This window comes from Hyperolius riggenbachi, chromosome 10 (genome assembly GCF_040937935.1).
Source record: "Hyperolius riggenbachi isolate aHypRig1 chromosome 10, aHypRig1.pri, whole genome shotgun sequence".
NCBI lineage: Eukaryota > Metazoa > Chordata > Amphibia > Anura > Hyperoliidae > Hyperolius > Hyperolius riggenbachi.
This window is the reverse complement of record NC_090655.1, coordinates 144,540,020-144,557,124: the sequence shown is the minus strand read 5'-3', so window position 1 is coordinate 144,557,124 and position 17,105 is coordinate 144,540,020. Positions and strand designations below refer to the sequence as shown.

Genomic DNA, 17,105 nt, shown 5'->3' with positions numbered 1-17,105 from the left:
ACAGCACCTTAAGAAAAGATTGGATTTGGATATAGAGTTACATGACAGCGCAATAAAGCACTTTAATGGGAAATTCCTCTTTTGTTACTGAATTGTCATAAACATTGATCTGTGTTTCAGCAATTTTTGCGTATTTCAGGATTATTAAAAATCATCTTTCCACAGCAATCTGCAGCCAGCTTAGGATTTCCAAAATAGGAGTAAGCAAAAATTGCACTACTTTACAGTATAAACATGTTAAAAGTATCCCATCTCTGCATAAACAATTGCCTGCTCAGAACCATTGCTACTGATTTTCAAAACCGGTACTAATCGGTAGGCTGGCAGTGATATTTGACAATCCTATAGCTCTCAACTGTCCCTTTTTCATAATTTATGTCACTCTTTTGCATTCTTTTCGCACTGTCACTCTTTTGCAGCCGAATGCCTCTGTCCTCTTTTCTCCCTTATTTGTCCATTTTTTGGTACTGATGTACAGATAAGTGTATGCATATCATCTGATATGCTAAAATTGTTTTTAAAACTCTAAATGTTATTACTGTGCTGTGAACTGTGATATTGCTTAATATTAAATGCCAATATAAAGGGTAAAGTATTGATTAACCACTTGCCGACCGCACACTCATACCGTGCAGCGGCAAAGTGGTAGCTGGAGGACCAGCGATGCACATCTGCGTCGCGAGGTGCGTCCCTACTTAATCAGGAAAGGCCGCTCGCGCGAGCGGCCGTTTCCTCTTAGATCACGGAGCGGGTCTCCGTGAATAGCCTGCGAGCCGCTGATCGCGGCTCGCAGACTAAATGTAAACGCAGGAGACTTTTGTCTCCTTTGTTTACATTGAACGGGGCTGCTGCTACAGCAGCGCCGTAAGGCAGATCGGCGATCCCCGGCCAATCAACGGCCGGGGAATGCCGCCATGTGACAGAGGACAGCCTGTCACAGGCTGCACAGGACGGATAGCGTCCTGTGCAGCGCCGATCATTAGGGAGGAGAGGGAGGGGGGGAATTTCGCCGCGGAGGGGGGCTTTGAGGTGCCCTACCCCCGCAACACCCAGGCAGGCAGGAGCAATCAGACCCCCCCTGCACATCATCCCCATAGGGGAAAAAAAGGGGGGCGATCTGATCGCTCTGCCTGCAACCTGATCTGTGCTGGGGGCTGCAGAGCCCACCCAGCACAGATCATAAAAAAACACGCTGGTCCTTAACGGGGGGTAAAGGCTGGGTCTTCAAGTGGTTAAAGATGGTCAGTGAGAAGCAAGCAGTTCTGAGTTGATTCAAATTGTTATAATAGTAATAATAAATCTAACCTTTGCTTTTCTCATGTCAGATTCAAAGCACTTGAGTGCTGCAGCCACTAAGGGCACACTTAGCAGACCACCATGCAGTGTTGGTGAGCCTTGCCCAAGGACTCTTTACTCTCCTGTGTCAGGGGCAGAGCCCTTAACCAGTACACTATCCATCCACTGTGTGTGTGTTATGCTAATTACATGCAAATTAATAGCAACTTAAAGGGGACCCCAGGTGGGAGGGATATGAAGGCTGCCATATTTATTTCGTTTTAAAAAATACCAGTTGCCTGGTAGTCCACCCGATCCTGTGTTGCTAATACTTTTAGCCATAGACCCTGAACAAGCATGCAAAAGATCAGGTATGCAGACTCGGCTGACTCAGGTTTTACTAGATTAGCCGTATGCTTGTTCCAGGGTTTGGACTCAGACACTACTTATGCCAGAAGATCAACAGGGCTGCAAGGCAAAAGGCATTGTTGACAATGAAATAAATATGGCAGCCTCCATATCACTCTCACCTTGGATTCCCTTTAATAATGAACCAATATATTTTCTGGCATTTATATTCTGTACTATTACTCTGTAATATCTCTGTAGACGATATTGGTGCTCTATAATTCTAAAAAATAATAGGTCAGAAACACCTGATCTGCATATGCTTGTTCAGGGTCTATGGCTAAAAGTATTAGAGGCAGAGGATCAGCAGACCAGTCAGGCAACTGGTATTGCTTAAAAGGAAATAAATATGGCAGCCTCCATGTAACGCTCACCTCTGATTCACTTTAAGGGTGACCCTCTGTCTAATCTTAGAAAGTTAATTGGTATGTCCTATATGCCAGTTTCAGTTAGAAACATTCTGTTGTTTGTGTTTTATGTGAACATAAAACAAATCAAACAACTTGAAATCATGTTTGCTTTATTCTTTGCAACATATAAGGCTTTGTTCACAGTGGGCACTGCATTCCCTGGAAAAGCAGGAACGCAATGGAATGGCAAATTGGCGCCACACATTGTACGACCGTTGCGATGCATACAGTGAAGTATACAGTCCATGAAAAGTATGCTTCACTAATAATGCACGTGTTCTGCAGTAACACACTCCATTCAGCGTGTTGGGATGCCGCATCCATTAGACCCCACTAAGACGCACTGTGAATGTTGCATAGGTTTTGCATTGCAATGCAAATGTGGATGTAATAGACTTGACTGAGTGGATTGTGGTTTTTTTCCCCCTATAGTTTCCCTTTTAAAGGTAGCGTTCCTAGTAAATAGGCCAATTCATTGTTTCATTGTCACAGATAAGCTTGGACTATTTGAGAGACTTCTAGACTCTTACCTGATATTCTTTGGAGAATTTGACATTGCCCAAGATGTCATTAGCCTGAAGTTACGCACTTGAAGTTGTCTCTGTGGAGTTTACGCCACTTATTCTACTGCTGTTTAACATCACTGCTTTCAGGGTTAAGTTCTAAGCTTTTAACAATGTTCAACAAGCATGCCTTCTACTGAAGAGTAACGCATGACTCAGTGGTCATATCTGAATATAGCTCTCCCATGTGTTTCTTGTGTTGTCAGCGCAGACTTGCCAGACTTCCTCCAGAGGCTATTGTCATTCGTATGATTTGTAGCAGTGTCTGTTAGCTTTTACCTTTTCTTGAAATGATTTACTTTTTTTATCATTGTACTATGAGTATGTGCCTTGTACAAGGTGGTTTCCGTAGAGATAACTTTAATAATCTTTTCATTCATCCACTGTGCTTGTTAATGTTTTTTTTTTGTTTAGTTTTTTTTACTTTTCCTATAATATTTTTTCATGAAATGTGATTCTGAAAAGTGTGAACCATGCATAGGAAATAACTGTGAAAAGGAAGAAATAGATTTTCTGTTATGGAGAATATACATTTTGTCGTATTTTTGTACCCTGGTCTTATAAGCTGTGTGCCCCTGAGATTGCTCTGCCTTGTGCTGGGATGCAATGTTTTACTTTAGTAAACCTCATCAAAAACAAAGTTAATACTAGCTTTTGTTAATTAAGGACTAACCTTTTGTCTCTTAAAGTGTCTCTTAAAGCGGAATGAAACTCAGCATTTCTACTTTGCTCTAATAGATTTACAGCATTTTATATACAACCAGCATTTTTTTTACTAGAACTGCATTCAAAGGGTTAACACAGGCTTTAGAAGCTTCCCTGCCAGGAGAGCTGGCGGCTTCTGAACTTTAGATAATGTTATCTTGTGTTTAATTGTATCAAGTGAGAAATGTAAACAAAGCTTTCTCTCACTCTGCCCGGTCCCCTGAACAAAGTCAGACATGCATAAATGCTTTCTGCGGCTTTCTGAATAAGTTAGAGGATGAATAAAGCAGTTATAAATAAAATGCAAAGTCAGCTCTCAGAGTAAAATAAGTGTACTTTAGGAACGTAGAATTTCTCAATGAATAATAATACTTATGCACAAAAGCAAATATGCTAACCGTATGGCATATAAAAAGTAGGAAAACATGTTTTTATTGAATATTATGTCAGGGTTTTATACCGCTTTAATGACAACTACTGCTATTCACCCATTCCTGTTATACCCAGTGGCAGTGCATCATCACTTGGCAGGGGGCAGCCTGTCACAACAATCAGTGATGTAACCCCCAGTCTACATAAGTAGCAGGGGTGGAGTAGGGTTAAGGCGACTGGGACTTTTATCATAGCCATGTTTGTCAATCATTACCCCCTTGAAAGTCCTGCCCTTTGCTATTCCCACAGATAAGGGTGATGCCTGCACAGCGAAATGTTGGACAAAGCCCACAACACCATTTATACAAACAAATAAATAAAATAGTGTCACTTAAACATAACCAGGCAGAATTACTTGGCTGTGGCTTTCTGCTCGGTGTGCTGGCCTGCTGCCAGGTTGTCTGGCAGTCCTCCCGCTCCCCCCTCATTGCCTTCCCTGAACCCCCTCCGATGCTTCCACAGGTCTCCCATTGAGGCAACACAACTCCCATTATAGAATAACCACAGCTTCCTGCATGCCCCCATAAAGGCATCACAGCACCCAGCATGGCACCACAGCACCCAGTATATCCACATATAGGCACCCAGCATACCCCCCATTGATGCACCACAGCTCCTAGCATACCTGCCATTGAGGCACCACAGCTCCCTCCATGCCCTCATAGAGGCTCCACAGCTCTATGGGGGTATGCTGGGAGCTCTGGTGTCTCTATGACAATATCCTAGGAGCTGTGGTGCCTCAATGGGGGTATGCTGGGTGAAGGTGAGTCCTGGTGCTCGCTGCCTAAGGGACGTCCGGGGCGACCCAGAATAGATCGGAGGCATGTGCCACTGATCTTTGGGGTTAGCAATGCCCCTGATTCTGACAGCTGTTGTGTAGACACAGCTGCAATGTCCCAATGTGCTATTCTAACTTTGTAAGTGGGTAAGTGGTTGGCACTTACCTTAACACTGGTAAAGCCCCAGAATCCAATAGCAGCCAGAACACTGTCGGTATAAAGTTTGTATGTTCACCTGTGTTTGTATGCATTTCTCCTCTGAACAATGGAATTTCCTTCATTGAGACTTGTTCACTTGGGTGAGCTGACTCCTGTACAGAGGCATCTCTAAAGACTAGCAATGCATCTGTTGGTATAGGGGAAGATCTACAGTGCAAGACAGAATAGCTTCTGGGGGTTGGGCTGAGTAACAGAACAACATACCTAGGCACGGGTCACTCTTGAACCCACAGAAACACAGCAGCATTTGTCTGCGGAGGAATCTGCATCCTTGGCAGACAGCCAGGTGAGTGCAGCAGACTGTCAGCAATGAATCGCATGTGATGCACACAAAAAGCTGCAATGCCAGCTTTTGTGCATCTTTGCTCTCACTGCACTGTGATTAGGCATTGGGAAGCATTCTGTGTGCTTTCACATGTTGCATTATCATGTTGCGGAAAACGCACATGATTTTAGGCAAGTGTGACCCCTGCCTCAGTGATTAGTCAAGCATTGGATTTCAATAAAATTTGTCTTGACAGAACTTACAGCAACGTTTGGGAGCTCCTGTACACACTCTCTAGATTCTTACTGAAGGTTGTCCTTACCGGCTGCAACAGCCAAGTTTAATCCAGTGTGTGTACTTTAGCCGGATTGTCTATCTAGACATATCCAGGCTCGGACTGGGCCACAGTAGTACAGTTTTTTCCCTCGGTGGGCCCCACCCCATAGGATCCACCCCCCTTCACCTAGGGCCCCCCCCTTTTGCGCCCCCCCCACCTCCAGAATTGCAGCCAGCCAGTGGCAGCAGCAGGGAACGGCTTACCGAGAGTGGTAGCTCTGTGTGCCGCTGGTCTGGTCTTCTTCACTGACACTGTCCAATCATGCTCTCACTGTACTTTCTGTGACAGCGTGATTGGACTACGCAGAAGACCAGCAGCGGCACGCAGAGCTCTCTGACTCTTGGTGAGTGATGCCCACTCGCTGCCGTGCTGGCTGCAATTTTGGAGGGGGGAGCATGGAAGGGGGGGCTCCAGGTGAGGGGGGAAGCTTCCAACCCTCCCCGCTGTTCTGTGCCCCCTGCCCCCCTTCCATGCTGGGGGCCAGTGGTGCTCAAATACCCCTTTTTAAAATTCGAGTTTGGTCGAATTCGAATAGTAAATTATTCGAGGTCGAATAATTTTTACTATTCGATTCGACCTCGGACTTCGAGCTCACTATTCGAGTCGGTATTCGAGCTCATTATTCGAGCTGACTATTCGAATTGGCCTTAAATAGCTTCCAACACTTGTTTTGAGGGTGAATGATGCAAGAAGAAACATCTTTTTTTCCAAGTAACAACAGCAAGTGATTATGTGGGGATGTTCCTTTAAAAAAAAAAAAAAGGTGGAAAGAGAAGTTGTGTCCAGAATTTTGTTCAGTACTGTATATACTTCTTCTTCTTCTTCTTCTTTATCTTCTATATCTTCTTCTTCTTCTTCTATATCTTCTTCTATATCTTCTTCTTCTATATTGTCTTCTTCTTCATCTTCATCTTCTTCTTCTTCTTCATCTTCTTCATCTTCTTCATCATCATCTTCTTCTTCTTCTTCTTCTTCTTCTTCATCTTCTTCTTCTTCATCTTCTTCATCTTCTTCTTCATCTTCTTCATCTTCTTCTTCTTCATCTTCTTCTTCATCTTCTTCATCTTCTTCTTCTTCATCATCTTCTTCTTCATCTTCTTCTTCTTCTTCATCTTCTTCTTCTTCATCTTCTTCATCTTCTTCTTCTTCATCTTCTTCATCTTCTTCATCTTCTTCTTCTTCATCTTCTTCATCTTCTTCTTCTTCATCTTCTTCATCTTCTTCTTCTTCTCCTTCTTCTTCATCTTCTTCTTCTTCTCCCTCTTCTTCTTCTCCTTCTTTTTCTATATCGTCTTCTTCTTCTTCACTTATTTCTCTTTTCAAAATTTTTTTTAAAGAAATGCAGCTATTTTTGAGCGTAACAAATAGCTGGTGGCGCACGCATGTTGGAAGCGCCATTGTATGTGCTCCCTGGCAGTGGAAACACACAGACAGCAGGAGGTAAATTCAGCAGCAGGAGGAGGAGGATGAGTGTGTGGCAGCAGGCAGTCAATGAGGCAGGCAGCGTGACATAATAGCCCTGGTACCTAGCGGTGATACCAGGGCTGTAAATAAACACAGCAGGCAGGAGGTCCCAGACAGCGGTCGTGCAGCCCACATCGTGTCCAATACACAACTGGGACAACACAGTTTTCAACCCGGGCACCTCTGAAAAATTAAACCTTTTTTTTTTTTTTGTATGGTTTTTTGGTTTTGTTTGTAAAACACATTACACAGATATATAGCTATTTTTTGACATAATAGCTGGCGGCAGAGTGGCAGCAGAATGTAATTCTGTGTACCCTGGCAGTGGGAAACACAGACCGACAGCAGCAGCAGCAGCAGGAGGAATGGAGGAGTAATTATGTGAGCAGCTATTGTTTGACGTAATAGCTGGTGGCAGAGTGGCAGCAGAAGGTAATTCTGTGTACCCTGGCAGTGGGAAACACAGACAGACAGCAGCAGCAGCAGGAGGAATGGAGGAGTAGTGTGAGTGTGGCAGCAGGCAGGCAGCGTGACATAATAGCCCTGGTACCTAGCGGGTGATACCAGGGCTGTAAATAAACACAACAGGAGGTCCCAGACAGCGGTCGTGCAGCCCACATCGTGTCCAATACACAACTGGGACAACACAGTTTTCAACCCGGGCACCTCAGAAAAAAAACCTTTTTTTTTAATGTTTTTTTGGTTTTGTTTGTAAAACAAATGACACATATATATAGCTATTTTTTGACGTAATAGCTGGTGGCAGAGTGGCAGCAGAATGTAATTCTGTGTACCCTGACAGTGGGAAACACAGACAGACAGCAGCAGGAGCAGGAGAAATGGAGGAGTAATGTGAGCAGCTATTGTTTGACGTAATAGCTGGTGGCAGAGTGGCAGCAGAATGTAATTCTGTGTACCCTGGCAGTGGGAAACACAGACAGACAGCAGCAGCAGCAGGAGGAATGGAGGAGTAGTGTGAGTGTGGCAGCAGGCAGGCAGCGTGACATAATAGCCCTGGTACCTAGCGGGTGATACCAGGGCTGTAAATAAACACAACAGGAGGTCCCAGACAGCGGTCGTGCAGCCCACATCGTGTCCAATACACAACTGGGACAACACAGTTTTCAACCTGGGCACCTCAGAAAAATTAAACTTTTTTTTTTTTAATGGTTTTGTAGTTTTGGTTTTACAACCAATTACACAGATATAGCTATTTTTTGAAGTAATAGCTGGTGGCAGAGTGGCAGCAGAAGGTAAATCTGTGTACCCTGACAGTGGGAAACACAGACAGACAGCAGAAGGGCAGTACACAGCAGCAAGGTCAGGGACCTCCACCAAGTCCTCCTCCTTCTCCCCCTCAGAGGTGGACTGTGCAGCTGCTTGCCGCTCCTGCTGGTCCAAGGCTGCCGCTCCCTGTTCCAGCAAAGCATCGAGGGCCCTGTTCAGCAGACAAACCAGGGGCACCCACTCGCAGACCATAGCATGGTCCCTGCTCACCATGTTAGTGGCCTGCAGAAAGGGAGCCAGCACTAAGCACACCTGCTGCATGTGCCTCCAGTCATCATCGGGGACGATGGACGGGATGTTGCTGGTCTTGTCCCTTCTCTGAGCGGTGGAAACAGTGGCCAGGGCAAGGTACTGGTTGACAGCGTGCTTCTGTTCAACAAGACGCTCCAACATCGCCAGGGTGGAGTTCCAGCGAGTCGGAACGTCAAGGATCAGCCGATGGCGTGGCAGCTCCAGCTCCTTTTGCACGTCTTCCAGGCTCGCACAGGCTGCAGCCGAGCGCCGGATGTGACGCACAACGTTCCTTGCCGTTTCCAGCAGTTCGCCCATCCCCTGGTAGGTGCGCAAGAACTTCTGCACCACCAGGTTCAGCACGTGGGCAAGAAAGGGGATGTGGGTCAGGTTTCCCCTGTCTATTGCGGCAACCAGATTGGCCCCATTGTCGGCCACCACCTCTCCGACTCTGAGACCTCTGGGGGTCAGCCAAATCCTCTCCTGCTCCTGGAGTTTGGCCAACACATGGGTTGCCGTCAGCTTGGTCTTCCCAAGGCTGACCAAGTGCAGCAGCGCTTGGCAGTGGCGGGCCTTCACGCTGCTGCTGAGGCGGGGGGTTTGGCCAGGTGTGCCGGAGGATGGCAGAGGATCGGAGGAACCTGCTGCAGTTCCCCCGACCCTGCGGGGTGGCACCACCCACTGTGTTGCTGCTGCTGCTGTGCCCGCTGCTGCTCTCCCATCCTCACCCCCTTCCACCAAGCTGACCCAGTGGACAGTGAAGGACAGGTAGCGGCCTGTCCCGAAGCGGCTGCTCCAGGAGTCCATGGTGACGTGGACCCTTTCACCAACCGCGTGCTCCAGCCCTCGCTCCACATTGGCCATCACAAAGCGGTGCAGTGCAGGAATGGCCTTGCGGGCGATGAAGTGTCTGCTGGGGAGCTGCCAGTCTGGGGCTGCGCAAGCAAGCAGCGCACGAATGTCGCTCCCCTCCTGCACGAGCGTGTACGGCAGGAGTTGGGAGCACATGGCCCGTGCCAGCAAGCCGTTCAGCTGCCGCACGCGACGGCTGCTGGGAGGCAGAGCCCTAACCACCCCCTGGAAGGACTCGCTCAAAAGGCTCTGGCGTGGCCTTTTGCTGGCACGGGAATCAGCAGACACAGCAGAGGAGGCCACTGAGGACTGGCTGCCAGAACAGGCCTCAGTGTCGGCGGCAGGAGTTGCAGAGGGGGGAGGAGCAGTGCGTTTCCGCACTCCTGCTGGTGCTACTGGAGGAGCAGGAGGGCGGGTGGCTGCTGTTGCTGCTGCTGCTGCTGCTGAAGGCTGTGCAGTGATGGGTGTGGTGCCACTGCCAGCACCAGATGCCTTCAGCCTCTGGAACTCCTCATGCTGGTGGAAATGTTTCGCAGCAAGGTGGTTGATGAGCAAGCTGGTGCTGAACTTTAAGGGGTCTGCACCTCTGCTCAACTTCCACTGACAGTGGTTGCAAGTGGCGTACTTGCTGTACACTGTGGGCATGGTGAAAAAGCGCCAGATTGGTGACAAAAACAACCTCCTACGGCATGGAACCGCTGCTGCCTGTCTCCCTGTGGTGGTTGGGGGGGGGGGGGCTTGGGTGCGGCTGGTGGTGGTACTGGCAGATGCTGCTGCTGCTGAGCCTGAGACACCAGCAGGCTGGGGGACCTGCCTACTGCTGCCAATGCTTGCAATGATGCGCCTCCTTGCAAGGCCGACAAGCGCATCCTCCTCCTCCTCCTCAGAGCTGCTGATGATGACATCCCCTGGAGCTGGTGGCACCCAGTCTCTGTCTGTCACCGTGTCATTATCATCCTCCCCCTCCTGAAACATGTCCTGCTGGGATGATGACCCCCCAAACTCCTCTCCTGATGCATGGATGGGCTGCTTGACTGTCGCCACAGTCTTGCTGTGCAATCCCTCATCCCCCAAAGTGCCCATCAGCATCTCCTCCTCCAAATCGCCAACAACAGCAGACAATTGACTCATCATGCCTGGGGTCAAAAGAGTGCTGAGTGACAGGTCGGCGACTGACGGTGAACTGGCCTCCTCCCCAGGCCCTGCTGGGCGGCTGCTGCGAACAGGGGTGGTGGTGGTGGTGGTGAGGGTGGAGGCCTCGGATGTAGAGCTGATGGCGGGCTGCTCATCCTCCGTCATCAGTTGCACCACAGTGTCTGCATCCTTTTCCTCAATGGGACGTTTCCGACCCGGCTGGAGGAAAATCGGAGCAGGTGCTACACGCTGCTGCTGCTGTGTCTCTGCAGCGTGAGTTGCAGATGCTCCTGCTGGGCGGCGCCCAAGGCGTCCACGGCCAGTGGCTATAGGAGGAATGTTAGCCACTGACGCTGCTGCTGCTGCGGAACTGTGCATGGTGGCGCGGCCGCGCCCGCGGCTTGCCACAATGCGGCTCCCTCTCCTCCTGATTCCCTTGCTGCCCTTCCCCTTGCCCAGACCGCGCTGGCTGCCACTTCCAGACATCTTCGATGTTTTGGGCGTAAACACAAAAGTTTTTTAAAAGGGCGGGTGAAAAGTGGGGTACTTTAATGGAGTGGGTTGGTGGGCGAGGTGACTGAGTGAGTGTCTAGTACAGTAAGTAAGTAGTAACAGAGTCAGTAAGTACAACTAGAAGTTACAATAATCAGTAGTAATAATCACAAGGAAATAGAGTGTGTGTACACAGACAGTGAGTGAGTGCACGCACACGCAGGAGCTAGCCTATGAACAGTGACTGAGTGTCCCTACTAGTACAGTAAGTAGTAACAGTAAGTACAACCAGAAATTACAATAATCAATCAGTAATCAGAAGGAAATAGAGTGTGTGTACAGTACACAGACAGTGAGTGCAGAAACACGCAGGAGCTAGTAGCCTATGAACAGTGACAGTGAGTGTCCTAGTACAGTTACAGTATATAACTATTCAGAAGGAAATAGAGTGTGTGTACACTACAGTACACAGACAGTGAGTGCACGCACACGCAGGAGCTAGTAGCCTATGAACAGTGACTGAGTGAGTGTCCTAGTACAGTTACAGTATATAACTATTCAGAAGGAAATAGAGTGTGTGTACACTACAGTACACAGACAGTGAGTGCACGCACACGCAGGAGCTAGTAGCCTATGAACAGTGACTGAGTGAGTGTCCTAGTACAGTTACAGTATATAACAATTCAGAAGGAAATAGAGTGTGTGTACACTACAGTACACAGACAGTGAGTGCACGCACACGCAGGAGCTAGCCTATGAACAGTGACAGTCAGTGAGTGTCCTAGTACAGTTACAGTATATAACTATTCAGAAGGAAATAGAGTGTGTGTACAGTACACAGACAGTGAGTGCACGCACACGCAGGAGCTAGTAGCCTATGAACAGTGACAGTGAGTGTCCTAGTACAGTTACAGTATATAACTATTCAGAAGGAAATAGAGTGTGTGTACAGTACACAGACAGTGAGTGTACGCACACGCAGGAGCTAGTAGCCTATGAACAGTGACTGAGTGAGTGTCCTAGTACAGTTACAGTATATAACTACAATACAAAATACAATCAATCAGTACTAAAGGACATGTCACTGACCTGGTAGCAGAGGAGACCGTTGTGCTGAGGGTAGCAACTCTTGCGGCTTGACACCCAGTACTTCTGGAGTGGGAACAGGAGCACTAGGGTGTGCAGGAAGCAGGAGTGCTCGCAGGATCCGATGAGGAGCTGAGCAGACGGGAACCGCGGCACTCCCCTGGCCGGAGTCGGGTGGTGCAAGGACTCAACGACCAGCGTGGACAGTAGCAAGGTAAATCCTAGGACAAGCAGGAGTCGGCAACAGAGCGGGTTCTCAGACGGGCGGAGTTCGGCAACAGAGCGGGTAGTCGGAGCAGGCAGAGGTCGGCAACAGAGCGGGTAGTCGGACAGGCAGAGATCGGCAACAGAGCGGGTAGTCAGGCAGGCAGGGTTCATCAACAGGCGGGCAGTCAGACAAGCCGAGGTCAGGATTCCGGGGTAACACATAGACAGACTATAAGTCACGGCACGGGAGTACACACACTTGCTGCAATACTACAGCAAGGAGGCAATGCACTCTCCAGACTTAAATAGGCCTCCTTGGCGCGCACAGCATGACGCGCCGCGCGCGCCTGCGCACCGCACACCACGCCGCGCGCGCATGCGCAGATGCGCGCACGCACGCGCACGCACGCGCACACGCCCAGACGCGCACGCACGCGCGCACGCCCAGACGCGCACGCGCCCGCACGCGCAGCGCCCGCACACGCAAACGCCAGAACAGGAGATACACAGCAGTCATCCTTGTGCACACAACGCCACACAACGCCTACGCCAGCGCCCCCTGACGCCAACGCCTACGCCGTACAACGCAGCGCACACTGGTGAGCACCGACAGGTCGCCCCGCCGAGACCCACCAGGACGACCGCCAGTATCCGTGCGTACTGGCCGCCTCCTCTGAACAGGTAACTGACCGTGACAGGACAGCAGAAATACTGGTATAGATGAGAAATAAACAGAGGACAGGAGAGAACAGCTGCCCACACAGGCAAGGCCCTGAGGCCTAAAGCTGTAAGCCTGCAGCAGCTGTCTGAGTCTCTCTCTATGTAACACAAAAGCTACTAACTAAAATACAATGTCTATCTAACTAACAACAATATAGGTGTATATAGGAGGTGTATGTGAGCAAAAACGCTAGGTAAATGACCACAATAAAGCTCTTGCTAAGCCAACGCACAAAGGAGCAAATCTCTCTCTGTGCAAAGTCGGGCAAGGACGGAGAAACGGAACATGGCGGCCGCTATTTATAGGGTAGGGGCTGGCTAGGGTCCCCCTCAGTGATTGGCCGCCGTCAGAGGGCCTGGGAGCCCTCTGATTGGCTCTAAGGACATCAATCTGGGCTATGACGCTATTCGAGCTCGGTATTCGAGCTCGAATAGCGCTGTTAGCTCGAATAGCGCGAATAGTGAATGGGCTATTCGAGTTCACTCGAATAGCCCATTCGAATAGCTCCAGCTATTCGGAGCTCGAATACCGAGCTCGAATAGCTGAAAAAGAGCTCGAATATTCGAGCTACTCGAATATTCGAGCTCTGCTGAGCACCACTGCTGGGGGCACCATTACTGGGACACTTATAGACTTGCCTACCTAAATGGGGGACACCCATATACCTGCCTACCTAAACTGGGGACACCTATAGACCTGGCTACCTATACTGGGGACACCTAAAGACCTGCCCACCAGGCCCTCTCTTTTTTGGGGAATCTGCTGCCAATCTGATTGCATTTTGTGGGGAAATCTGCTGACATTCTGGTTGCATTTTATGGGGAAATCTGATGCCAATCTGATTGAGTTTTGTGTATAAAACTTTCCTGGTGGGCCTTTAGTGTCCCAGTCCGACTCTGGATATATCCCTGGAATGTGGTAGGTACATTCGCTTGTGAGCATCACTAATGGCCCATACTCACGGGCTACTTTTGTAGCCTGTCGCTAGCACACGGGAGAACGTGCGCGACAGTTCGGCGACAGCTCGTCGCCAGGTCCCTCCGCATACACATGCGTAACAGGGATTAGTGAAGCGACGGAAGCAGTCGCCAACGTTCCTCCCCCCTGCCGGAAGCACCGCAAACTCTCTATTGGTTGCTGTCACTAGTCCGCATACACACGCGGACTAGCGACAGTTGCGGCGAAGTTGCAGCAATCCAGGCAACAGCAGCGACGAGCGACTGTTCGGGGTGCGCGCCTCATACTCACGGGCGACCTGTCGCCGCAACACGCACGTGCCACGTGGTTGCGGCGACAATTGTAGCCCGTGAGTATGGGCCATAAGGAGCGGTTAGTGATCTACAGTATATTGTCTGATGTTCTCTGTAAGGTGCTGCAGAAAATGATTGTGCTGCACCAATGTGAAATAATAAAAGTTTAAAGCCAGAGTTTGGGATTAATGTAGAGGAATTCCGTCTGGTGAGATGGACAGAGCATAAGAAAGACATGTTTGTCTGCTTGTATCTAGAAATGTTAGCTTAAATGGTTTCATTGTCACTGCAAGCTTGTTTTAAAGCATTTTGTGGGTCACCGGAGAGTAAATCTTGGATGTAATGGCTAGCAGTAATCCAGCACTCACAGAAGCTGCATTTTGTTAGAAAAAAAAACACAACTAGAAGAAAACAAAATATTTTACTTTTGGATAGTGTGCAGAGAGAGCAACTTTTTGTCATCATTATTTTCTACTATTATATTAGTACTCCATATGTTTCAGTTTTAACCTTTAAGGGTTTCTCTTGCACTTAAAAAAAAAAAAAAAAACTGCCACTCACCTGGGAATTCTATCGGCCCCCTGCAGCTGGAACGTCCCGTGCCATCCTTCTCCGATCACCCGTTCTCCGCCACCAGCATCGGTGTAATTAAAGGGGGACTTAACCATAAAAAATGCCCAGTTGTTTCTTCGGGCCCCCTGAAGTTCTCCTGCTTCCTTGTGGTCAGTCAACACTGCGCATTCAGCTGTTCCCTCCAAAAGCTGTGCAATTGGACTAGTCACTGGCTAAGCAGGCAGCTTATCAGTATGGACTCCTAAATCCCCTTACACCACCCATGTAAATAGAAAACACAAAAGTTCACATTTAAATCTACAGATTGTTCCTGGCTTCTGGTTGCATCTGATTGTCACTGTGACTCATGCATTGCTGGCTGTGTGGTTGTCAAGGGACCAGGGTGCCTCTCACTAATCTATCTGTGCCTCTGTCTGCTGTAGCCCTGGGTCAGTCCGTGGGCGTCTGTCCGTTTGCTCATTTGCTCTGCTCTCTCTCCCTCAAGCTGCAGCTCCATCAGTCCATTCATGTCTGGCATCAGTCATGGCCTGGGGGACAGCCATTGAAGGATGGTAGCATCATGGGGGTCTAAGAGTCAGGTGCCCTGAAGTTCTGGTGGGGAAGGAGTTAGACATGCTGTTAACATTGGGCCTGCTACTGCTCAGGGAGGGGTGGCCTTAGAGATGAGGCACAGCGGGGGGGGGGGGGGGGGGGGGGGTTGTAAATAAAGGCAGCGCTGCAGTGTTGAAAATGCATCTATGAGAGGTAGGGATGCTTGTTTGGATTCTGCGGAAATGCATTTTTCATTGATTTTCTCAAAAACTGGAAGGTCTTTTTGAAAGATTCTTAGCACCTACGGGGGCTTTGCTAACAACCGCTAAAGTCGGCGACCATTGACTGCAATGTAAAATTCAGAAAATCTGCATTACCGATATGTTGTATGCCGCTGACGTTAGAGGTTAATAGCAAAGCCCTCCTGGGTGCTAGACACTCCAAACTTCAGGGTACATTAAGCAGAAGAGTGGGAACAAGAGAAAAAAAAATCTTTCAAAAAGACCTTGCAGTTTTTGAGAAAATAGATGTTACATTTGGCGGAAATTTTTTAACGAAAATCTGCATCGGAATGCGGAAATCGGTAGCAGAAAGCAGAATTGGTAGCAGTAGTGGAAATCTGCAATGGCAGAAAGCAGATTTTCCTGCGGAAGCGGAAATTGGCATTTCCGACCATAGGCGAGCGGCGCTACAGTCAAACTTCACAGACAGTATGTAGCAAGTAGCAGCACCAGCTCACTACAGCCTCCAGCATGCGCCAGCAGTCTTTGGCTGCTACAGAGCTCTAGACAACCACCTGGAGTGTCTGTGGCATTAAACAGCCCTGAGTGTTCTCCTTGTTTAAAGTTCAGGGTCTGAAATGAACGCCTCCTTAAAATTTCATCCAGTTTATTCTTGACATTTTGAAAAAGACCCACGTACACCCCCCCCCCCCCCCCAACACACACACACGCACACGTAACCTAGCATCTTCCTGGCGGTCTGCATATCATTATTAAAGGTCAGCTTTCTGCCTTCTAGGGAAGCATTGGGGGAAGGGGGGTATGCCTATCATCTAGATACCTCTTAATTCTGCTGGTTGTTACAGCTATTATTATTATCATTATTATTTAGAATTTTTATATAGCGGCGACATGTTATACAGCGCTGTACAAAGTATACAGCTACATAACCTCCAGTTAATTTATTTGTGGAAATGTTGTCTATGGAATGACAGTCTGTGGGTTGTTTTAAAGCGATCCAGCCCAACAACTCTTCAACCTCCCCCCCGACCTCTTCAGTGTTTTCCTATTGAAGGAGGCATGGCTTGGCAATTTTGAGTCACGAAGGAAGGACATACAAAATATTGTGTTAGGGATAAAGGGCTGGGGGAAATAATGGACTTTTATTTATTTATTTATTTTTTTAGCGCAAGATTTCCGTTTTAGATTGACAGACATGTTCAATTAATATATTTTGCTACCCAAGCTTTCTCTGAGAGGTTTATAAATCTACCCACGCTGCCTTACATTCAATGCCTTACATTCAACAGCAAGCTTAATTGCAATTTGTTTTACATTGCTGTGCAGCCTGCTTTATAACTCTGCTTTCCCGAAGGCCATCATGCATGGTTTGCAGAAGTAAGAGATGTGTTTCACATCACTTCTTATTTATGCACATTTCTGTCCCTATTCCCACTGCAAATCTGGTAATATTAGGACATCTATCATGGTAAACATCATGTGTACACATAATAAACTTGGAAATAAATCCATTGCAAATAGACTGCTTCATAAGTAGAAAATAATTGCAATGGATTAGAATTTATCTGGTGGTTTCCTGTATCTACAGTACTGATGCAGAGAGTAGAAAGGGAGCTCTGCCATCAAGCAGCTTTGAACCTTT

General features: G+C 48.2%; 1 protein-coding gene across 4 annotated transcripts in view; it reads left to right on the top strand.

Moving 5' to 3' along the window:
* The window catches only part of GRID1 (glutamate ionotropic receptor delta type subunit 1), a 1,791,150-nt gene that overhangs the window by 784,538 nt on the left and 989,507 nt on the right, over window positions 1-17,105 (top strand). The window lies entirely within an intron of this gene.